The following is a 24,858-nucleotide window of genomic DNA, read 5'->3' as shown; positions in this document are numbered from 1 at the left end:
TACCTAAGTGCTGAAGAGCTGAAAAACTACAGTGTATACCTAAGGACTGGTCCAAGTGGGGAACAGAGACTGAAAGACTTAGTTGTTCCTTCCTGGGGGGGAATCTCCATGGCCACTGAGCTGGGAGTCAGCTGCTGGCATGGACTCTGTGAAAGCAACTGTGTATGGTACACCCCTCGGCAACACGAGACCAGTAGATTCTGAGAAGCCCATCCCATCCGTCCACAGGTCTACTGAAAACCACCCAAACAGTCTCCTGCTTAAGGCTGAAAAATATTCCTGGGATAGGCACATCCCAGAAGCCTCCCTTGGATACTGCAAACCAGAACTCTTGACATTTACAGTCAGGAAATTCTTCCTGATATCCAGCTGAGGTCCAGTGGCCACACAAGCTCGTTTCTTCTTACCTGTACTGAGTGGAAATTCTTAACAGCTGCCGATCACCATCACTAAATGGTACCTTTAACTCCTTGCTGGTTGGTCTTAAGCCCTCTTATCTAATCTTCTTTCCTCCATACTCATAATCCAAACTTTTCACCTTTTTAAAACATTTCCAAGTCATTTGATTGACTTTATTATTTTCTCTCTTCCCTCTTTTTCAAAGTTCCCTCTTTCTTTGCTTAAAATAATGGGATTCCAGACTATCGTAGGAATTTGATAAACGCTAAAACATAAATTCCCATGAGCTATATTTTATTCAATATTGAGTTAATTTTTCAAATATTTTACTTGAAGTCTTCCCCCTAATAACTATGGTCACCACTGACCATAGGTCTTACATTTTTACGGTGCATTTTTCTGCTTGATTACCTTCAAATAGTGATTTTACTATACATAGTACTTTGTATGTGCCTTTTTCTCTTTATGGTATTTAATTTAATTATTCCTTCTCAGTTTATGTTTCTCCAGAACTGAAAGATATTTCTGTCTGTCTTCTTCACAGTCAATCTTGTTCTTTGTACAGGAGTTATGACCAAAGAATGGAACTTCTTTCAAAAGAAGTTTCAAAAGAACTTCTTCAAAAGAAGAGATTTATAAAGGTTCTCATTCATTCACTAAAGATCACACTTAGTATTATAAACTTCTGTCATCTTTAGATCTTCTCTGTCTTTGAGTAATATCTTCCTAAGACTCTAGATTCATTTTCCCAAGGCCATATTATTGTTGAAATATCTAGATATATCACAGCTATTTTTCATTGTGGAGTCATTTATTGGTCCTAGCTGGCAAGACTGCCATACTTTTTCCCTTAGAGGATGAAGGAAGTGGTGATGTTATACAATAGAACCTTTTAAAATCTATTAGAAGGTTTGGAAGACTACAGCAGAAGGCAGGAGTGGGAGGAGGGCATGAGTCAGAGCAATGCCAGGAAAGTTTGTATTTGAGTCTCACCTCTTCTGTGCCTGTGGCTTTGTGACCTTGGAAAAAACACTTTCTATCTTAGAACTTCAGTTCACTGAAGATAATACAATAATAATTCATAGGAGTTTTTGAAATCCCAGAGTGATAATACATATTAAGTAAGTTTTTCATTACTTTTATTTTTTGGTTTAATGCTACCCTGTCTTCTCTGGGTAATGGTCATTTCTCCAATTGTCAGAACTTATGGCAAAGGAAAGTCTTCCTTCAGGAGTAGTAGTTGAAACAACTTTTAAAGTTTTGTGTTTTTGTTAATCAATCAAACATGGAGGGGCTGGGAGTCGAACCCATGGCCTCATGTATGCTAAGCATGTGCTCTACCACTGAGCTACACCCCCTCCTTCTTTGAAATAATTTTTTTGAATGTAGGCTTTATTATTATCCATGTATGGTGAAGCCAACAGATCAGGAGATGATTGCCATTGAAAAGATAGTTTGTTACTCACAGTTCCCAAGAGGCGGGCACATGCCATGTCACAAAGGGCCACATGGGGAAACACCAGCGTTGGTCAGGAGACAGAAGAAACAAGGAGGAAATATGGGCAAGAGCCTTCATCGTGGCTTTTGTGGGAAGGAACAGTCAAGGCAGGGTAAGCAGGATTGGCTGGTTTGAATAATTTCAGCAGACTCTGGGCCATAGAAGCTGTCGCTGGTTGCCCTGAACATGGCCCTGGTGTTATTAGGGCAAATGGATTTTGTCCCAGAGTGTAAGAGCCTTGTGAGAGTTCAGTAAAGGAGGAGGTATGGATACAGAATATGGACTTGTTAATTTGCATGTGAAAGAAACTAGCAGATGAGTTGTTTACGACCTCTAGAATTGGCTAGCTCTGGGAGGAGCAATCTCTCCAGGGTCAGCAAGGCCCCAGATGTCAAAGCATCAGAAACATACGGTCAATACAATCCTCTCACACTCACCTGTCGTGAGATTTCTCTCCCAACTCACCTAGTTTGGTCATGCTACAAAGGAAGGCATACTGTCTTCATCAGACCCTTATTAATACACGTATACCTTGGGTGTGGAGGGATAAGATGGGTACCAAGTGGTGCATTATTAGAGAACAGTTCATTTATTCATATATTCATTCATTCATTTAAATACTTACTAATCAACTACAAGGATGTCAGGCAAAGTTGCCTCCTAAGAGAGAAAATTTGGCCTTGGGTGATGAGCTATAGAACAGGGAAGTTTCAGTTGTAGTGACAACAGGCAGCATGGAAGCCATCAGACTGATTCAGAGAACTTTAGGACAGAGAAAGCTGGATAAAGGAGAAGGGGGTGCTGTGGAGAGGGATGGATGGGAGGCTGGCAGTGGGCTGAGGAGCCCCGGAGTTGGGGAAGAGGAACAACAAAGGGACAGAGTCTACCACAAAAGGAGAGAGGCTCATCATGGACAAACTTTACTTCACAATTGAGTTTGGAACCAGTCCTATTTATTTCACCTTTCTGGAAGGATCTGGTTTCCTAAGCAAGGAAAATAGAACAGGAAGTGGGATATATCTGACGCATGCTCCTAATTACAGCACTTTTACATACAGAGACCTAAGAATAGAAAAAGAAGGATGTTTAAAACTTCTTTTGAGTTTTGAACCTTTGAAGAAACGGTACTCAAGAAATCAAAGAAACAAATGAATTTTAAAGTCATACCTTTGTAAACAAGCATGAGATTCACCCTCATTCAAATCATTTCCAAGATAGGCCAGGGTGTCATTCTTTTTCTTTCCATTCTGCAACCAGAGGTCATTGTTTCTGTGCGCTTCACAGTGAAATATCTGAGTGACTCTAGGAGCAGAAGGTAAGGGAGAGTGAAGGATGAGGGGGTTAAGCTACATGTATGGGTTCTGAAAAATTGTGTGGAATCCAGACTTTAATGTGTCATTGTCCAAACAGTTGCACTAAGTCTTAATAGCAGGATTCAATTTCTACATTAGACCTACTAGTCTTACTACAGTAACATGGTTTTAGCCTGGGCTTGAGGAAGAAAAAATAGATGAGATTTGACCTAATTCCAGCTGTAGTGAAGAATTTAAAAATTAACAAATATGTAGTGTTGGACTTACCTGGTGGCACAGTGGTTAAGAATCCTCCTGCCAATGCAGGGGACATGGTTCAAGCCCTGGTCCAGGAAGATCCCACATCCTGGGGAGGAACTAAGCCTGTGCACCACAACTTATGAGCCTGCACTCTAGATCCCGTGAGCCACAACTACGGAGCCCACGTGCCACAACTACTGAAGCCCATGCACATCGAGCCCGTGCTCCACAGCAAGAGAAGCCACCTCAGTGAGAAGCCCGCGCACCACAACAAAGAGTAGCCCCTGCTCTCCGCAATTAGAGAAAGCCCGCGCGCAGCAATGAAGACCCAACACAGCCAAAAATAAACAAATCAATCAATTAATTAATTTAAAGTGTAGTGTTACAGGTCATGTTTCCCAGAAGGAAGACTCTGAGACTGAATTTCCTTGCAGAAAGTTTATTGGGGGTGTTCTTAGGACCTGTGAGGAAATGAAGAAAGTAGGATTGGGCAGAAGGAAAAGCTGGGCTGTGATATAGTCACACAATATCCAGATCATCCCATGGGGCTGTTTGGTGCTGAAATGTCCTTGCAGAATTATCCCAAATTGGAGAATGGGGGTGGGGCCTTTATACCCTGATGTTGATCATTTGATGCAAGCCACACACAGGAAAGGGTGTGATTGTGGGCAAGGTGACTCTCCTTAGCAGAGGACAATCTCTGGGTTTGAAGTTAGTGAGTGGGAATTCTGCTGAGAACTGTCATCTGTCAACACACCCAGCAGCTGGGCTGCTATAGTCTGAGTGTTTGTGTGACCCCAGGATTCATATATTAAATTCCAACACCCAATGTGATTAGGTATTAGGAGATGGGCTCTTTGGGAGGTGATTAGGTCAGGAGAGTGGAACCCTTGTGAATGGGATTAGTGCCTTTATAAGAGATCCCAGAGAGTTTCCTTCCCCTTCCACTACGTGAGGATACAATTAGAAGTTTGCCACCCAGAAGAGGACCCTCACTCAACCATATTGGCACCCTGGTCTCAGACTTCCAGCCTCAAGAACCATGAGATATACATTTCTGTTGTTTATAAGCCACTCAGTCTGTGGTATTTTGTTATTGCAGCCTGAATGGACTCAGACATACGGGAAGAGTGCTTCTGATCTAAAGAAGTTGGGGGTGATCTGCTCACCACAGTATCTTCTTTCAGGCTACCATAATCATTGTACCACTGCTATGCAAAAGAATGAGGAAATAATAAATTTGTTTTATCAAATAAAATATATAGCTACTTCACTGAATTGGGATTGGGGGTGAATGTTTGCTTATGTTATCTTCAGAAGAAGGGTTAGAGCAGGCTTCCAGTGACTTGTTCTCACAGTCATTCACCCATCCATCCTTTCATCAAGCATTTATTGTGTCTCCCATGCAGCGAAGATGTTTCAGGAAACAGACTAGACCCCATATGTTGACTTCACCCCTTCCCATCCCCAGCCATCTGGTTTCCCAGTAGAGGACAAATATGAAGTTGACTGGGAATTTGGTCTGTTGGTTCTCAAACTTGAGAGCTCCCCAGGTGAAACCTAAAATTGGCCCCTGCACACTAAGAGCAAGGAGAGACAGAAGAAAGAGAGCACTCCAGGTCAGCAGGTGGCAGTTTTAATCAGCAAGGAAACTTCATCCAAGGCTTGTTTAGGGTGGCCGAGAGACTAGTAGATCTCTGCACCTGCCCACCAGAATCTTAAAAGTTTATACAGAGATCTTAACAGGGTTCAGTCATGTATACTGTCCAGATGGCCTCAACAACACGTTACTCTCTCAAGGCCGTGTCCTTGAAATGGCTCCAGCTACGAGAACAGTGGGCAGAACGTACCTTCTAAGGACAGGGGAGTGGGTGAGGAGCCTCCAGGTGCCCAGGTCCAGGTCACAGGTCAATGTCCTCTCAATGACTCCTTCCAACATGGTCTGAATTTCTAATGTACTCAGTAAATATTCAAATATTTTAAAGATGATGATGATGTATACTCAACAAAGGGAAAGCGAAGACTTGAATAGTAATTTGTGAGTGAGCAAAAACTAACATTAGATTTAATTCTCAATTCTGACCATAATGCTTATTTATACCAACTCAATTTCATAAACACTATCATATCACTTATTAAATATCTTTTCCCTTATGTTCAGAGTCAATGGTGCCTTACCTTCCTCTCTCCACTTCCTGCTCCTCATTCCCTCTAGTATGTTCACTTTCTTGTTAATAATTACCAACCCTGATGTCCATCCTTTATGACTTTCCTACAATTCATGGTCTCTGTCTCTACTTCTCCCTCTATCTTTACCTCTTCCTAGGATGTTGCTCCGGGTGATGACATGGGGGAGATGTTGAGGCAGGTTGAGTTAGTAGGAGGGCATAGCACAAAGGGGCATAGTCAGGGAACGAAGTATCCAGGAGGAAGCAGATACATACTGAACAGTATATTGAAAGTTCTGGCCTGGTCCTGCACTCTCCACTTTTATCACCATGATCATGAGAATCTTACTGGTCCCAGAGGGCACTCCACTGCACTTAGGCAAACAAACATGCCACAGAAAGAAAATGGGAAATAATTACTTGGATTGACTCATTCTGCTCACTCCACCTGCTCTTTTCCCTTCACACCACTAGTAATATACCAGGGCTGGAGAGGGGAAGAGGCTAAGTCAGTCAGTAAGTGGAAATGTTAGGTGTTTGTGGGCAGGCAGGTGGTTTGTGGTAAGGTATTTACATGACTGTGAAATGCAAGAATGGTATTTGCCAATGATGGGATGTTGATTTGTAAGGCAAGGGCTAAAGGGTCAGAGAACTATTGCTGTGTTGGGGCCAGCTAGTATTTGGAAAAGGATGGCAGTCAGTGAGGTTAAGGCTGGATATAATTATGGAAGCTAGACCAGGTCTTAAAATGGCAACTTACTAAGGGTGACAGTTTTAGAATTGTCATCAACTTATGACCCTCTATTTCTCCTTCCACTGTCTCATTTTCCAATTTGCTAAATTACAAAATATTCAAGTTCATCAGCGTTTCCTCAGGGAGAAAGTCACCATTTTCTAATCGTGTGATTCTGGTTACATTTTAGTATCTTAGCAAAAGCCATTTCCGAAAAGTCACAAACACGATTTTCACATAGTTTTCAAGACATCCGATTTTAAACACAACTTTCTCAAGTTCCAAGAAGAGATAAAATTTTAAGAATAAACTTAAAAGGATTTGGTTGCTAGATAAGTAAAGAATGAACGAGGAAAGCTGTGATAATCATTAAGCAAGATCTTAAAAGGGATGCATTTAGAACAGACCATATAATAGTTACAGCTCTTAGTCACCAAAAATGGAATAGAACCCAAACCACAGCAAAGGCTGTTTCATTTGTGAAGCCAATATTAATTTCTGATGCACCTCCACAAATTCTTGACCATGTTTCAGTTTATCCTTAAATAAACAGATACTCAAAAATCCAACAAGATAAAAGGTTTCATTTTTTTTCTTCCTATGGAGAGATCGAGACTTTAAGATCTGATCGAAGTGGTCACAGTTGTATGAAAGGGAAGAAACTCCAAGGGAATAGGAATCTCGTTAAGGAAAAAGTCACCTCTCCAAGCAGCTGTGCCTTCCATCAGAGTTACTCCTCTGCTCAGCTCTTAAAAGACTGTCATGGGTTTTGTTTTTAAGACATCTAGTCTTTTATCATCTGTCACAGTAAAATGATTTTCCACTAGAAGGGTTGGGCATGGATTGTCCACAAAGAAGCATGTGAAAGGATCTGTCTCTTTTAGTGTAGACATGGAAAGTTAAATTTTACGATAACAAAGTCCAAAAAAGAAGTGACTCTTAGGAATCCAAACACTCTTTAAAATTAGCCCAACATATTGGACAAATTAACCAGAAGCATCTTTTGTGAAAATGAGCATAGGAGCATACGTACCTTCCAGTCTTCCTTTATCAGACACTTTTCTAATTCATATTAATGGGAGGGAATGGTGGGAGAGAGGCCTGCTGTTAGGAAAACTGAGGTGAGAGAGGAGACATTTGGGTCTGAATCTGGACTTGCCCATTAAATTCAGCATGTCATCTTGAGAACATCTCTCGGTCTCATTTTCCCTGCATGTAAAATGGAGTTCATCGTAACTTTCTATCTCCTCACAAGTATACAGTCGGGATAAAATGAGATGAAGAATGGAAAGCATTCTGAGATATAAAAATACACATTGACTTTGGCCCGGACTAAGAAACTCCAGTGAACTAGTCCTGCGCAAACACGCACACACCCTTGTCCAGATGCACCATAAAAGGCAGCCTCGAATGGCTGAGAAGTAGAGGGGAGAAAACAGGAGAATCCTTAAACGCAGAGTCTATCAATTAATAAAATGTTGACTCAGAATGTGTGCTCACCTGTGTGCAAACTGAATTGTTCCCACATTGGGTTTTCAACCCAGAAGAGCCAAAACGGAAAATCCCCCTTTGTAGGTACTGTCTGGTAACTGTGTGATGTATTGTTTGATCCCATGCTCAGAAGGGGAAGACATCTTACTTCTCTGAGTCCCAGTTTCCACCACGCAAAATAAGGTGGTGGGAGGGCTTCCCTGGTGGCACAGTGGTTGAGTGTCCACCTGTCGATGCAGGGGACACGGGTTCGTGCCCCAGTCCAGGAAGATCCACATGCCGCGGAGCGGCTGGGCCCGTGAGCCATGGCCGCTGAGCCTGCGTGTCCGGAGCCTGTGCTCCGCAACGGGAGAGGCCACAACAGTGAGAGGCTCGCATACCGCAAAAAAAAAATAAAATAAAATAAGGTGGTGGGAAAAGTGATTGTAAGGGTTCCTTGAACTAACATTTTCAGTTTTGAAAATTGAAGGAAAAGGAGGGCAGAACCGACTGACTAACTAGTTCCTGTCCTGGGCGCCAGGACAGACATATTGCCTCCCTATCGTCCCCTCAGAATGAAAATAACTTTGGTTCAGTTCATTCCAGCACAGCCTTAATCTACCACTGGTTTGTAAATCAATCATTAGACTCGACTCAAAAGCAGCTGATTCTATTTCTGTCTGAGTCTCAATGCCAAAATTCAATGCCTAGTTTGTTTGGTTTTAATAAATTTATTCCGTGTTGCAAACATTGCGCAAAATGGAAAAAAGTCTAGAGTGGTCTGAGTTCAGGAAGTGAGGGCAGGGCTTCTTTATGAAAAATAAACATCCTCCTCCTTGTTTCCTTTTCACTCTTTTCTCGCAAATCTGCTCGCTCAAAGCCCTTGGAATCCAAGGCTCCAACATGTGCTTATTGCCTCAGATCCACGTAGATCGCCTCTGTGAATAATAAAGCCAAGAATATATGAAGTTCCTAAAGGCAGCTGACAGTCATACAAGCTGCACATGACAGAAAAAAAACAAATTACCTGAACCCTAGTAGGATCCTTTATCTTCCTTTTATAAAAGTTGGCACATTAATCCCCGTGAAGGAGACACGTTTTGTCTGAATCTTGCCTTCCATGTTTTTTGGCACTCACTGCCCTTCTAGTGCTAACTAAGGATGTAACCTTTACCACTTCCTGTCCCACCACCGTGTTCAGACCTATAACTAAATCCAGGATTGAGTCTGTTTTCAGCTCTCTCTCTTCCACCTTTAAGGGTTTTCATTTCCTTTGGGCTCTGCTCCTTTTTGTTTCTCCTCAGGAGATTTTGTGAAGTGCTATTAAAATATAGAAGGAACCACACCCATAGCAGGAACCACACTAATATTAATTCTAGTTCAACAAACACTTGGAAGGGCCTGGTAGGAGGGAGTATAACATGGGGTTAAGCGCACAGCCTCTGGAGGCAGACAGCCTGATTCTACTACTTATTAACGGTGTAATAAAAGCATGAACTTTCTCAAGGTTACTGATTTCTCTGTGCCCCAGTTTCTACAATGTAAAATGGGAATAATAACAGAACTACCTTCCTAGCTGAAGATTAAATGAAATAGCACAAGTTAAGGACTTGACACAGAGCAAGCACTGATTATCATACTTGAGAAATATTCCAGAGTAAGCAGACATCACGCACTTCACAAACTTTCTTTGTTTTTCCTTTCTTTCCCTGGCTTGTGCTATGCACTAGCTGTTCATTTTACCTAGAATGCCCACTGCACCTTCCCTGTTGGTGGCCCCTCATCAAGTCATCAAGGGCCCCAGTCAAATGGGTCTCTCTGGGCTCCCCTAGCACACGGTACAGGCCCTGAATAATACAGCATTGATCACATCCTACTGCCATAATTTATTATATATAATATATATATAATATTTTTTATATATTTCTTATCTATGATATATTATATATATACATCTTTACAAAGCATGTAGCACACACTGAGAACTCAATACATAGTTTTGATCCCTGGGATACATCCCCAAACCTGTTGTCAATAGTTTCTTTCCACCACCATGTCTCTGATGACCTGATAATGTACGAGCATATGACCATGACCATCAGAAGACTCAGAGCTGTCTGGGGCATACAGATTAGCTTGGTTTCTTCCAAGAATAAATTTGCTGGAGTCTATTGGTTTTCTACTCTAAGAAACTGTATGTATGTTCCCCCACCCCCCATAGGAAGGCCACACAAATTAGCAGCCCCAGCTGAACAAATTAACTTTTTGGAATTTAGCTACTTACCTAAAGAGCCTTTGGAAATTTTTCAGATTAGGCCAGGCATTTACTGATAGAAAAATACATCAGGGAGGTGGGAAGTAGGATTGAAAACTTACTTTTAAAAATAAATGAGTGTTTATGAACAAGTAAAAGGACAAAGAATAGTGAAGGCATAAAAGAAAGAAGAAAACCAAAAAAAGAAAGAAAGAAACTGAAGTTTTTCTCATTTGAAATGAGGAGGCACAAAATGTGGGTCTCTCTCTCTCTGGCTCCTGTGAAGGCTGGCTCTGGAGATGGCCACAGAAGTTCTAGGAGATGAGGGACATAAACTATGTAATCAAGAATTCAGATTAATCAAGTTGACAAATATTCCAAGACAGCCTGGAGTAGAGGAGAGAACTCAACCCTGAGCTCTGATCTCAGCCTCAACATTTACTGGTTCAACCTCTGAGCAAATTAGCCTTTCTAAACCCACAATGGAGATAACATGCATATCTGGAAGGGTTTTATGAAAATTAGAAATAAAAAAGGTGAAATATCTGGAATATATTTTGGACTTCATAAATAATAGATATTATTTTTCTTAAAAAGTGGATGAAGCAATGTAAGTAAAACATGCTTCCTAACCCACAATAAGTATATGATGCATTAAATTTAATGAACTAAAACATCTTCAGTAATTATTTCCTGAAAATAGCAATTTTTCAGTAGCAAAAGAAGAGAAAAACTCACTGAAAGTTCTGGGGAAAAGTGGGCAAAATTCTTTAAGACACATAAAAGATGGCAACATCTACCTCCTAAAACAAACATACTACTATGACTTGGCATTTTTATTAGGAAATAGATTTTTACCCAAGTAGATTTTTGCCCACTAGTTCTCAGGCCAATTAAATATTGTATCAATGGTTACACAAGATATAGGACCTGAGCTGGTCCATGGAAAATAGAAAGGATTTAGGTAGGCAAAGGGAGAGGGGAGCAATCCAAAAGAAAGGAGGGGTGTGATGCAAAAGGACCCAGGTGTCTGAGATGATCCTGAGCTTTTAAATGCCCCCATCCTCCCAGCCCCAATAAAAGAAACTCCTACACCCTTGCTTATTCACAACTACATTCTGGTCCTTTTTCCATATTCTTGTCTCCTTGCACTAGGTTAGGAGACCTATTACTGATCTCTTAATTTCTGGCCACATTTCCTGTCTACACATCCCTAAACTCTACCCTAGGACCCAAGGTATAATATATTGTCCCTCTGGTTTTACCCCTTGACTTCCTTTCCTTGATAATAATTTGAACTTGGTGTCTTTTTCTGGTCCTTCTAGATGACTGTTCAGCCTGATCCCATGGGGCTATTAGAGCTAAGGTTCTTGCCAAGTCCTTGGTCCCTAGAGAGGGGATGGAAAAAGACACGAAAAATACAAGATCTTTGTAAATTAATTTGACTGAGGCAGTATTTGGGAAGGTGAGTGGTTAAAAACTTTGGCAAAATTACCGAGTTCTTTCCACGTTGCCTGTCTTATAAAACACTTTGTGTTAGCCAAATTATATTAGCTGTGAAGTCCCATGGCCTACCAAAGGCTAAGTGACAGACTGAAACTTTGGGTCTGAGGTTATGTTGTCACTGAACTATGGTAGCCAAAGTCATCCCCTCCAGATTGGGAAAGGCTTTCTCTTGTCTTCTTAAAGGAGAGTGTAGAAGTAGTTATGGTCATAGTCATGGTTCTTACAACAAACTCAATTATAAGCCATCATTATAAAAGTGATTTAGCAATATTTCCCGTGTGACTTGGTCAAACAACAAATGCATATTGATTGCCTACTCTGAGCAAATCATCCCAGTGAGCTTATTTGGTTTAAATTCACTATATATAACTCAATTTTGTTGAGATTGTGCAATATATTGTTTGGTTTTATTATTATTACTATCATTATTTGGCTTATTATTGTTCCTGGTAAAGGAGTTGAAAAATAGTAAGCAAAAGGAAATCACAGTCGCTTACCCCTAAGGACTCATCCCCTTCATCCATCCCTGAGTACCAAGCCGTTCCTTCTGTGGAGGAAGACAGGTGGGAACCTGTTTAGGAAAAGGTGTATTTTCATTTATTTTGAAAAATAAATGTAACCATTTTATTTGCATGGGCTGATGACCCTCAGATTTGTATTTCCAGTTCAAATCAGACACTGAACACCAACCACTTTCTCTATATTTCTACCTAGATATCACGAAAGCACCTCAACTCACCATATCCATTTTGATTTCTCCCACAAACTATGAACTGCTGTAAATTAGCACCGGTTGTGCAAAGCAGAAGCAAAGGAACCGTCTCTGACACCACACCTTTACCTCTGCATTCATTGTTTCAACATCACCTTCGAAACGACTTTCATATCCCTCTTCCTTTCTTCCTTTTCAACATCGTCTTGGTTTAAGCTCCCATCACTCTAGCACATGGACTACGACAATGGTCCCCCAAATTGATCTCCCTGTGTTAACTCTTACCTCTTTCCTATCTGTTCTCTTCACTGCAGCCAAACTCATTTTTTTTAAACACAATATAATTATATCACTCTTCTCCTTCTTAAACTTTTTCAATGGTTTTCAATTACCTTTAAGGTTCAAAGAAGTTAGATCTTTGGCATTTTCACATGGTCCTGCCTAATTCCCTAACCTGGTCTTATGTCTTTTTTTTTTTTTTTTCAGTTTTATTGAGGTACGATTGACAAATAAAAATTGTATATATTTAGGTTATACAATATGATTTTTTAAGGTATATAATGTGTGAAGTGATTACGATAGTCAAGTTAATTAACTCACTTATCACCTCACATAGCTACCTTTTGTGTGGTGTGCGTGTGTGTCTGTGTGTGTGTGTGTAATGAGAACACTTAAGATCTTGTGCCTTTAAAAACACAAAGCCTGGGCTTCCCTGGTGGCGCAGTGGTTGAGAGTCCGCCTGCCGATTCAGAGGACACGGGTTCGTGCCCCGGTCCGGGAAGATCCCACACGCTGTGGAGCGGCTGGGCCCGTGAGCCATGCCGCTGCGCCTGCGCATCCGGAGCCTGTGCTCTGCAGCGGGAGAGGCCACACCAGTGAGAGGCCCGCGTACCGCAAAAAAAAAATAAAAAAACCACAAAGCCTAATTCCACCTTACAACTTACATAGCTATTGTTCCTTGAGCCTGTAAGACTCTTTCTCTTCCTGTTCTTACTACCCCCTTTACATATTTAACTCTTTTTATACCTCAAATTGCAGATCAAATATTCTTCTTCAAGAAATTTTTTCCTAACCCTCTAAACTAAGTCTGGATCCTCTGTCATGTACTTTCTCAACTCACTGTACTTTTCCTTCATAATATATATATATATATATATTTTAAATGTGTCTCTCTCTGAGAGAACACATATTATTAGACTTCTTTTTAAAAATCTATTTTAATAGTCTGTATGTTAATTGGTGAGTTTGGCCCATTTACATTAACTAGAATTACCGCCTTATTAAGACTATTTTCTACAGCACAAAGCTTTTTACATAACTAAGACTTTCTCACAGTATTTATAATTATTTGTTTATATATCATCCTCTCTATAGACTATAATTTTCTTGAGGACAGATATGAATTCCAATTAATACAGTATCTGCACAGAAAGGCAAATATCATATGATATCGCTTATATGTGGAATCTAAACAAAGGGTACAAACGAACTTATTTACAAAACAGAAGCAGAGTCACGGATGTAGAAAAGCTTATGGTTATGAGGGGATAAGTGGGTGAGGGATAAACTGGGAGATTGGGACTGACATATACACACTACTATCATGTATAAAATAGGTAACTAATAAGAACCTGCTCTATAGCACAGGAAACTCTACTCAATACTCTGTAAGGGCCTATATGGGAAAAGAATCTAAACAAACAAAAAAAAGAGTGGATATACATATAACTGATTCACTTTGCTGTACACCTGAAACTAACACAATATTGTAAATCAACTATACTCCAATAAAAATTTTTAAAAAAAAGTTAACAAGAGAAAATAAAAAAAAAAAGTATCTGGAATAAAGTAAGTAGTAGTTGAAAAGTCTTGTAGAAATCAATTTTCACTGCAAAGTAAAGGAGCTGTTACAGTGGAGGATTACTGGACTAAATGTCAATATTATGACGTAGTATGAGTGTGTTTCATGTTTGGTGATTGCAATCATTGTTGCTTTTCTTGTGGTCATCCATTTACAATGCTTGGTGTCCGTTTATTTATCTCTTGTAAAAATAAAATACAGTGTGTGTGTGTGAAAGAAAAAAGTCTTGTAGAAAAATTAGCAAGTGAATGAATTATCATTATTGTGCTTAGAAACTGCCTTGTCAGTAATATGTTGACTTGTTTTTATAAATTCTATCTAGCAAATAATTATTAAGTGCTTACTACTTGCCAAGCAATGCATCATGTGTTATATTAGAATACAGATATTATGTATGTTAAAATACATAATCTTCACTTTTTAGATACTTATAGTCTAATATAAATGATATATAATCCAATACAAATTATATCTACACTCACATATAAACATGCACACAGAGAACTGTTTGAAGTCAGGTAAAACCCAAGGCATTCAAGCCATGACATCTTGTTGGACAAGTCAGTTGACAGTTCCAAGCGTCCCCATAAGAACTTTGTAAAGATAAACTATATTCTCTTTATCAAGATAATATTTTAGACTATACTTTGTATTTACATGCATTTATTATGGATTTTTATTATAGACTTGCTCAGTTGTTTGCATACTTTTTATCCTAATCCTCTTTGAAGAGTACAAAGAATTGCTTCTTTTGTATGCATATATTCTATTTTTTTAATCAATTTTTGTGCATGTCACTAGTGGGAATTTTTTCTTTAAAGTATCATTTAAGTCCTAGATTAGATAGTTTAAATAATAAGTTATATGCCAGGACCTGTATAAATTTATTTAGATATTCACTGAAATGTTCCAGTATCTTTTCCTTTCTTGAGCTTTTTTTTTTTCCCAGAACATTCAAAATGCCTGAGGGTTCTTTAACTGCCCTCGTTTGAATAATTAATTCTAATCTTACACCATATGGAAATCAACCCTACAAGCCAGGTTTGCCAAATCTCTTCATGGCAGTCCATGTGGTTGCTTTCTTTTTGTGCAACAGAAAGACACGCTGGCACGAGGAGCAGCGAGTCCGTTTTTTTACTTCTCCTTGAGCACACACAGGAAAAATCTCAGCCAGAGGAACTGTGCCTGGCCCTCGAAGGGGTGAGTTTAGGTACAAAGCACAATATGAAGACCAAATGCAAGGCCGAGAAGTCCAAGTTAAAGTTGCCAACTGACCTCCAATTGTTGCAGGAACATTTTTACTTTTGCACCATTGTCCATTTGATTTATCCCTGGCACCAACATATTAAGTATTTAAGCCCTGCTCTTCTCAGGATTCCACGGTATAGAGAACAGCCCATATCTGTATTTGAGTTATTTCTCGTTCCCAAGAATCTTTGGCTTCAAAATGTGTATCCCCACAAATCCTCCACCTCTGGCTGCTGACCTTGTGAGAAAGTTCATATGTCATCTGAAGACGGAAAGAAAGTACTGAAATTCATTCCAAGAAATACAGCACAACTTCTGGGAAAGGCGAAAATGGCACAAAATTTTCTTCCTTTCAGCTATTCAGCAAATGTTCAGTGAGCGTAAAAAAAAGTGCACGTAGAGAGAGAGGAGATAGCCTTAGTCTCTCTTTTTTGTGAATGAACTTTTTGTATATTACTTCTAGATAAGACATTCACATTTTTCCTTTTCTAACAAAAGTTGTGCTTTGTTTTAAGATAGTTGGCATAGATGAGAGGCTTGTTTTGGTGAACCAGAAAAAAAGCGAAGACAAGAAAGAAATGAAACTGTTTAATAAATATTATTCATTTTTTAACTTAATGAAAAAAGTAGTTAATTTAATTATTTAATTAATGATGGCCTTTTGGCCATCTTCCTATATTCTTGTTTTCTGTCCATTGAAATTCTTTTTTATATATAAATTGATTGATTGATTGATTTTTTTTTTTTTTTTTGGCTGTGTTGAGTCTTCGTTGCTGCACATGGGCTTTCTCTAGTTGCGAGTGAGGGCTACTCTTCGTTGTGGTGTGCGGGCTTCTCATTGCGGTGGCTTCTCTTGTTGCAGAGCACAGGCTCAAAGCATGTGAGCTTCAGTAGTTGTGGCCCACGGGCTCATTAGTTGTGGTTCATGGGTTCTAGGGCACAGGCTCAGTAGTTGTGGCGCACAGGCTTAGTTGCTCTGCAGCATGCGGCATCTTCCCAGACCAGGCTCAAACCCATGTCCCCTGCTTTGGCAGGCAGATTGTCAACCACTGAGCCACCAGGGAAGCCCCACTGAAATTCTTATATCTGTAATCTGCAAACGTTTGGTGCTGTACATGGAGTCAGTTTCTTTCTATGACCTCAACTTGTATATACAGGTTCACTCCAGCAGATCCATGTGTAAAAACCTACACGGAAAGAAAAACCCGCAAGGGGAAAATTTACATCCCACACACAGTAAGGGAACATTTCTTGTTTTACTCTTCCAGAGGAATTCTTGCTACTCAAGTGATTTTCTTTGAAGAGAAAGGACAGTTTTTCCTGTACTTACACTATAATTTGATTTTACAATGTTATCATCTGAAAATTTTTCAGGAACATTGCTATTTCACAAAGTGGATAATCAGCTAATTTAATAGTTGGATTACCATATAAGCCAAAGGCAGAAAAAATACGAGTGAAATAGTATTTTTCCCTTTTTTGAGCATACTTATAATTATTTTGTGTTTCAGATTATAGCAATTTCCTATCTTTGCAAGGAATTAAATTTATCCTTCAACTAAACAGCAGAGATATATTTAGTGTGTGTTATGATAGACTGCGGGAGCAGATTGTTAAGGGTAACTTCACTGAGCTCTTACAGTTTTCAAGCACTGAACAAGGTTTGCAGGTAAGACAATGTGTATGGGACTAGGGCTACAAAGATGAATAGAATACAAGCCCTGACTTCCCTTTGAGGAGCTTAAAATTCATTGTCATGTAAACAGACAATTTCAGTATTTTGCAGTGAAACCGGGTGTGATTTATGAAAGGGTGTCCTAGGGTTACTATGAGGACACATCAGAGGCATTTAACTCAATATGTGAATTCAACAAGAGAATCTTTTCCTTCTTTCAGCAAGAAAGAATCCAGTCTTTCCAGAGATGACAGTTTCCTAGATAGTCAGTTGGACCCTGGTGGATAAATGTGCCTGGGGTGAGAAGGGGAAGAGACCTGTGATTGTACCATCAATAGCTGAGGAAAGGGTGTGTGGCACATATGGAGAACAGAGATGCCTGTAATTCAGAGAGGAAGAAGGTGTGCACTACTGAAGAAATAAAACAGAATGCTAAGGGAGTGTTTAGGGAAGGAGAGATAACCTAGTTGGGAAACTTACTTATGTAATACATAGCGAAGCAGGTGGTATTTGAGATAAGCCTTAAAAGATGCCCAAGGTTGCAATAGACAGAGACAGGAATGCAGAAAAAGAGATTGTGCAATTAAATGAGCAAAGATGTGATGACAAACACGGAAGGACATCTTAGAACAAGTTGTTCAGTTTGGCTAGAGAACTGGTTACATTCAGAGGAAAAGTGAAAGAAAAGAATGGGACAGACAGCTGGGAATATAAGGAAGGGAACTAACATTTAATGAGCAACTACTATATTACAGACACTTACTGGGTAGTTTACAAGGATTATCTCATTAAATCTTTACAACACTTTATGTAACAATTGTCATCCTTCACATGCTACAGTGAGGAAATGACTTATCCAGGGTCACATCACTAATTAGCAAGAATAATAAGAACTACTTTCATGGAACATTTACCATATGCCAACACTGTGCCTGCTAGATGCTCACATGCATTATCTTATTTAATCCTCACTACAACTTTATAAACTATTTTCCATCAGCACCCCCATTTTTTTTCAGATAAAGAAAATGAGAATCAGAGAAATGGCAGAGATCACTAAGTGACAGAGCAGAATTCAAATTCAGTCCTGCTGACTACAAAGCGCATGCTCTTTTCCACTATCTCCTATGTCACCAGAGAATTGGGGATATAAAAGGGATAGGCTACTGACTCAATTCAAGCACTGGGCAGCTGTTGATGTTAGAAAGATGAATTAAGATCCAGTGGCTAGGGTTTCCCTGGTGGCACAGTGGTTAGGAGTCTGCCTGCCGATGCAGGGGTCACGGGTTCGTGCCCCGGTCCGGGAGGATCCCACATGCCGCGGAGCAGCTGGGCCCGTGAGCCATGGTCACTGAGCCTGAGCATCCGGAGCCCGTGCTCCACAACGGGAGAGGCCACAACAGTGAGAGGCCCGCGTACCACAAAAAAAAAAAAAAAAAAAAAAAGATCCAGTGGCTAAGGTCATGGAAGCAACCTAAATGCCCATCGACAGACGAATGGATAAAGAAGATGTGGTACATATATACAATGGAATATTACTCAGCCATGAAAAGGAATGAAATTGGATCATTTGTAGAGATGTGGATGGACCTAGAGACTGTCATACAGAGTGAAGTCAGTCAGAAAGAGAAAAACAAATATCGTAGATTAACACATATATGTGAGATCTAGAAAAATGGTATAGATGAACTGGTTTGCAAGGCAGAAATAGAGACACAGATGTAGAGAACAAATGTATGGACACCAAGGAGGGAAAGTTGGTGGTGGGGGGGATGAATTGGGAGATTGGGATTGACATATATACACTAATATGTATAAAGTATATAACTAATAAGAACCTGCTGTATAAACAATAAATTAAAAAAAATAAAAAGATCCAGCGGGTAACCTCAAAACCCTCACAGTCTGGTGAGAGAGCAAGTGTTCACGCCAGACTCTCCTCCTTACTCATCCCGGTCCCCACCCCATATCCATTTCTCCTGCCCTTCTGTTGCTCTCTCAAAACAAAACAAAACCAAAAATTACATCTTGTTCCCTTTAGTTTCTCTTCCCTTCCTTTTGATCCCATTCTTACTTGCACCCATTTATCTCCTACCAAAAGCCAGAGAAAGCACTCCAATGAAAAATCCCTTCATCCCCTCAACAAAATAAAAATCTCTTTTAAAATTTCATAGTGGCCAGAAAAAAATAATGTAAGATTACAAGAAAGACAGGAAACAGGGAGAATGATAATTGGAAAAATCAGAGTCAGGGATGATGCCACCAAGATTCAGACAAGCACTGGTTACAGGACTGTTTAAGTGAACAGCAGTGGGCAGGCTAAATTACATTTCCACAGGTCATCCCAACCCACATTTCACTGCAGCATTTTCCATCACAATTCTATCAGGGAGGAGTCAGATGTGGAAACAATCTCTTATTTCACAGCCTGTTCACTTCTTACCTTGACCAGCAGACGTGTTCTGCACTATACTCTCCCTACTACTAACCTGGAAATTTTTCCTTTCTGTCCTCTTCCAACTTTTTCTGAATTTCATCCTATTTCCAGGGTTTGCAGTGACTAGATGATGAAACAAAGGAGAGGAACTGTAGAGTTTCAGATCTCTGCCATGAGATTTTTCTCCACAGACCAAACCCTGGCTAAAAAGATTGCTTTCTTTTGTTCCAAGGATTTCAAAGCATATCAGTGTCCATCTTGAATGAATGAAGTTATTTGACAGCACTGGGAAATGACAGCAGAGAGGGCCAGCTGGGAGGTGGTGATTTGAGTGAAATTTTTGCAAGGCATCTTGCTAGTGGTTTTCAAGCTCAGGGGTGGACACCCAAACACCAGTCAGCCCTGGAAGAACCACTTTCAAAATAGCATTAAGAACACAGTGTTCCTTCAAACCCTGGATTATATAATTATTTCTCTATCTTGTTTATCTATTCCAAGGATGAAATAATCTAGAAGCACACAATTATAGCAGTCTATTTCAATACATGTTTAGAAAGAGAAGTAAACGATTTTTTCAAAAGTCACATAGGCATTGCATGGCAGCGTCAGAAATAAATTGAGCTCTTTCAGCTTCCAATTTAGTTCCCATTGAACGAGACCTTGCTGATTCAATCACTCCCACTTTCTGTCTACTCTCCTCTGCTTTGGTCATTCTTAACAATCTATTCCTTGACTATTGGGGGAAAACCAAAATAACACTAAACCAATGGAGTTAAACCTATCTTTCTGGAAATAACATTGTGTGTGTGTGTGTGTGTGTGTGTGTGTGTGTGTACTCCATGACATTACATGCCAGTGATTAATGGAGGTGCTCTACATGTGTTGTCCTATTTAATCCATCCAACAGTCCTGTGAGTCAAGTTTTATAAGGCCCGAAAAGATAGGAGACGCAGAACCTGTTCTCTATTTTGCTTTGAGTTGAAGGAGCATCTTGTAAATTAAGCCCAGATTTCCAGTTTTGCTTGGGGTCTAAGTAACTGTAGAAGTTGCCTTTGTAGACACCATGGAGCCTGTATTCTTATACCAAACCAGATGACAGTCAGCAAACATGAGTGTTCATAGACTGGGATGAGACTTGGTGATTCCTGAAGTGAGACTTGGTGATTCCTGAAGTGAGATGAAAGGTTTTAGGAAGCAACATATTTGAGTTGGAGCTTGTTTGGACAAGACAGTTTAGTGTGCAGAGTGCTGGATAAAGAAATGAGGGACTTAGGTTCCAATACCTAATGCATCCCTTTCTCTGATTTTATAAGTCATTTAACTATCTGGGATTAAGTGGCAATATGCAAATCCTTAATTTCTATTGTCTTTTTTTTTTTTTTTGCAGTACGCGGGCGTCTCACTGTTGTGGCCTCTCCCGTTGCGGAGCACAGGCTCCGGACGCGCAGGCTCAGCGGCCATGGCTCACAGGCCCAGCCGCTCTGCGGCATGTGGGATCTTCCCGGACCGGGGCACAAACCCGTGTCCCCTGCATAGGCAGGCGGACTCTCAACCACTGCGCCACCAGGGAAGCCCTCTATTGTCATATTTTAAAGGACATTGAATAAATCATTATGTTAAGTATGTATATCTTTGTTTAATTTTATCTTTAGCTCTGAAACTGGGAACTCAAGGATCCCTGTAGACACAATCACAGAATTATTTAAGTAAGTATCAGAACATTAGGGAATACTGTATGATTGTATCAGTGGTTAAAATCATATTCTTCTAAATCAAACAGCCCTGTGTTTGAATCCCATCTTTGCCATTTAATTGCTGTGTGACCTTGGATTAAATATGTAACCTCTGAGGCTTCCCTGGTGGCGCAGTGGTTGAGAATCTGCCTGCCAATGCAGGCGACACGGGTTCGAGCCCTGGTCTGGGAAGATCCCACATGCCGTGGAGCAACTAGGCCTGTGAGCCACAACTACTGAGCCTGTGCGTCTGGAGCTTGTGCTCCGCAACAAGAGAGGCCGTGACAGTAAGAGACCCACGCACCGCGATGAAGAGTGGCCCCTGCTCGCCGCAACTAGAGAAAACCCTCGCACAGAAACGAAAACCCAACACAGCCAAAAATAAAGAAAGAAGCTTTCATTAAAAAATATATATATATATATATATATATATGTAACCTCTTAGAGCCTTAAGTTTCTCATATATAATATGTGAATAATTATACTCAGTATGTAGGATTATTATGAGAAGTAAAGAACACAGTGAATAAAAAGTGATTATCACAGTACTTAGTATGTAGCAAAGACGATGTATGATATATCAATATTACTTGGATAGTTGTATAATTTTATTTGATATCTGTTATCATATTTTTTAAAATGAAGCTTTTAATAGAAAAGAAAAGGGTAGAGGAAATCATCTATACAGGAAGAATAGAAAAATTACAGCTGTTCTGAACCAAGAGCTCAGCTAACCTCCAGACTTCGCCTTTCCCCAGAAGTTTGTGCCCCGACTTCCCTAGATGCTCTCCCAAACTTGAGTTCAACAAAGATTGATTTTCATTTAGTTCAGCTAAGACAAATTAAGAAAAAGACAGGGATTTGATGGATGGGAAGCTATGTGGATTAATAAATCTGAGATGTAGAATCCATGCAAGGGGCTTCCCTTAGAACAGAGCTAAGAAGGCGGCACTGTCTCATGAAATTGGCTAGGTGTTTCTCAGTTCATTGCCTTTTGATGTCCTAGAAAGTGATTTCTGTTTTTTATCTTCAGAGATGTTGCTTCCTAACTCTTCTTTGCCTTTTTCCCTTTACTGGCAAGAGAAAGGGTTTTAGAGCTGCCAGTAAAAGAATAATATGAACTCATAAAACCAACATTTTGTAAATAAAGCTGAATCTCATGGAACTGAAAGAAAAAAATCTAACAGGAGCCAAGAAAATTTCTCAAAAAGACAACATGCCTAGTAGCAGTCTGAAAAAGACTTAGAGAAAGGATAAGAAAGGACAGAGAGCAGAAGATGTGGAATTGGTGGGGATATATATTAGCTTCATTATTACTATACCATTATTTTAGTCACAGAAATACTATAGAAAAGGGATAACTCTTTTGGTGTATGTTCCAGGACATACCATTCTGAGAAACTCCTCCCCACAGTAATTCCTGGCAGCTCTGTCAACCTTCCTCCTCCTTCATTCTCTTCCTGAAGTCTGAGCTTCTCATCAGTGTTTTTTGCAATGTTCTGCAAACAAAAGTACTGCTGAGTGCCCATAAAAATGTCGCTCCAAAGCCACCCGCCCCGTAGCGGAGAGGTCACGGCGTGAGGCCACGTCCACAATCGCCGCGAGGTCGGGGCGCCGGGCTGCACCACGGCCTACAGCCAGCAGGAAGGGAAGGATCGAAGCATATTTGTAACCAGAGAAGACCATGAAACTCCAAGGAACGCGGAGCTGGCGGCCGACGACCCCAATGATCCGTACGAGGAGCACGGACGGATGCTGCCCCACAGAGACAACATCAGCTGGAACTGCCCGTGCCTTGGGGGGATGGCCAGCGGCCCGCGTGGGGAACAGTTCAAGGTGGGCTTTTCCTGCTTCCACTGCAGCAGAGGATGTCAAGGGGTCGGACTGTGTAGACCAACTCCGCGCCATGCAGGAGCACATGCAGAAGTACCCGGACCTCTATCCCCAGGAGAAAGAGAAGCCAGCGGATCGATTAGAGGAAACGGCTGCCTCTGAGGCCACCGTAACCAAAGAAGAGGAGGGGTCCAGCTAATGAGGGCCCGGGGCGCTGGGCTCCAGCCTCCTTCAGAGCGTGTGAACATCTCCAAGAAAGTGTCTCTGCCTCTGTTGTGCTGTGCACTGTAATGGACAAAATAACTTATTGTGCTGATCAGGGGTCTTGGCCCCTTGACATATACACTGAAAAACGGGTTGTAAGAATGTGCGTCTCGCATGAACCTATCAGCAAATGCAGCTGCCGCTTTTGAATTCTCTTCTCAGATTGTCCTGAATTTTGCCGCTTTGAAATAATGTGCTGAATAAACTCAGCAACCAATAATCATTATCTGGGAGTGTCTTGTGAGTGAGCGGACTTATTCTGATTCATTGTATCCCTTTTAGTAGATTTGATTGCTAGTTGGAAAGTGAAATGGAAACAAAACATCTTCCTTTAAAAATACTGGAGTCGGGCCATTCCTTGTAGAAGAGGCAGGAAGATCAGACCTTGAGGATTTGACGAAGCGCTATGCTTCATTTCTGATATATTTTGCTTTCCAGTTTGCATTGAGCTCCAGGTTTTCTATATTTGGAAAACAGAGCTTTGGACCCTCTGAGTGACTCCTTTGTAAGTGAAGAGAAAGGCTGGTTTTTTTTTTCTGTTCTTGTTATTCCAAAAGCCCTGGTTTGGGGTCTGTGTTCACACTGGCTCTGTCTCAGCCTGTTCAGATGCAATGTTCTTGAGAGGTGGGGACCTAATCATTACCAAAGTAGCACCCAAGAGAGGAAACGGTGTCAATTAAAAGGAAAATGTGATTTTTACCTGAAGAAAAAAAATGTCAGTCCAATGAGAAAACACATCACTTGGTCTTCTCTAGGGCCAGCTGGTTGCCTAAACAAATGTCTATAGAGGAAGGGCCACTGATTAAATTTGTGATCTAAGAACACTCTTTATTCATGAGAGTAGGATCTATATCTGCATTTTTCTCCACTATATTTCCAGCTTTGTGTTGGCACATAGTAAATGCTCAATAAATTTGTAAGACGGATTCATGGATGGATGGATGATGGATGACTAAAAACATGAGGCTACTTCTGGCTCTGAAAGGTGTGGCCATGATTTGCTTTTCCTCCTGAGACAGGTGGAATAGGAGATCTTGTATTCCTCTATAGCTTCCGTTGCCTGGGTTATACCATACTGCCCATCTCACATGAGGAAATTCCTGTACAAGCTAAAAAAAAACCTGGTAATCATATCACTGTCTCTCTCATATCTTTGTTGTCAGTTCTGGGAGTGTCTTCAAATATTCTCTTCACGAAAGAATACTTTTCTTGGACTTCCCTGGTGGCACAGTGGTTAAGAATCCGCCTGCCAATGCAAGGGGACATGGGTTTGAGCCCTGATCTGAGCAGATCCCACATGCCACGGAGCAACTAAGACTATGAGCCACAACTACTGAGCCCGTGTGCCACAACTGCTGAAGCCTGAGCGCCTAGAGCCTGTGCTCCACAACAAGAGAAGCCACCCAATGAGAAGCCCATGCACCGCAATGAAGAGCAACGTCCTCTCGTCACAACTAGAGAAAGCCTGCGCGCAACAATGAAGAGCCAACACAGCCACAAATTAATTAATTAAT

At 40.6% G+C, this 24,858-nt stretch overlaps 1 non-coding gene and 1 pseudogene across 1 annotated transcript; one reads left to right on the top strand and one right to left on the bottom strand.

The window, feature by feature from the left end:
- Positions 1-1,685: 1,685 nt before the first annotated feature.
- TRNAA-AGC (transfer RNA alanine (anticodon AGC)) lies at positions 1,686-1,760 on the bottom strand. Its single transcript has one exon. It is a non-coding gene; the product is annotated as a tRNA-Ala (tRNA).
- A 147-nt stretch (positions 1,761-1,907) lies between these two features.
- LOC132434236 (mitochondrial intermembrane space import and assembly protein 40 pseudogene) lies at positions 1,908-23,279 on the top strand (annotated as a pseudogene).
- The last annotated feature ends 1,579 nt before the right edge of the window (positions 23,280-24,858 follow it).

This window comes from Delphinus delphis, chromosome 11 (genome assembly GCF_949987515.2).
Source record: "Delphinus delphis chromosome 11, mDelDel1.2, whole genome shotgun sequence".
In the NCBI taxonomy this organism is placed as follows: domain Eukaryota; kingdom Metazoa; phylum Chordata; class Mammalia; order Artiodactyla; family Delphinidae; genus Delphinus; species Delphinus delphis.
Note: the sequence above shows the minus strand (reverse complement) of the source record. Positions and strands in the feature narration are given on the sequence as shown.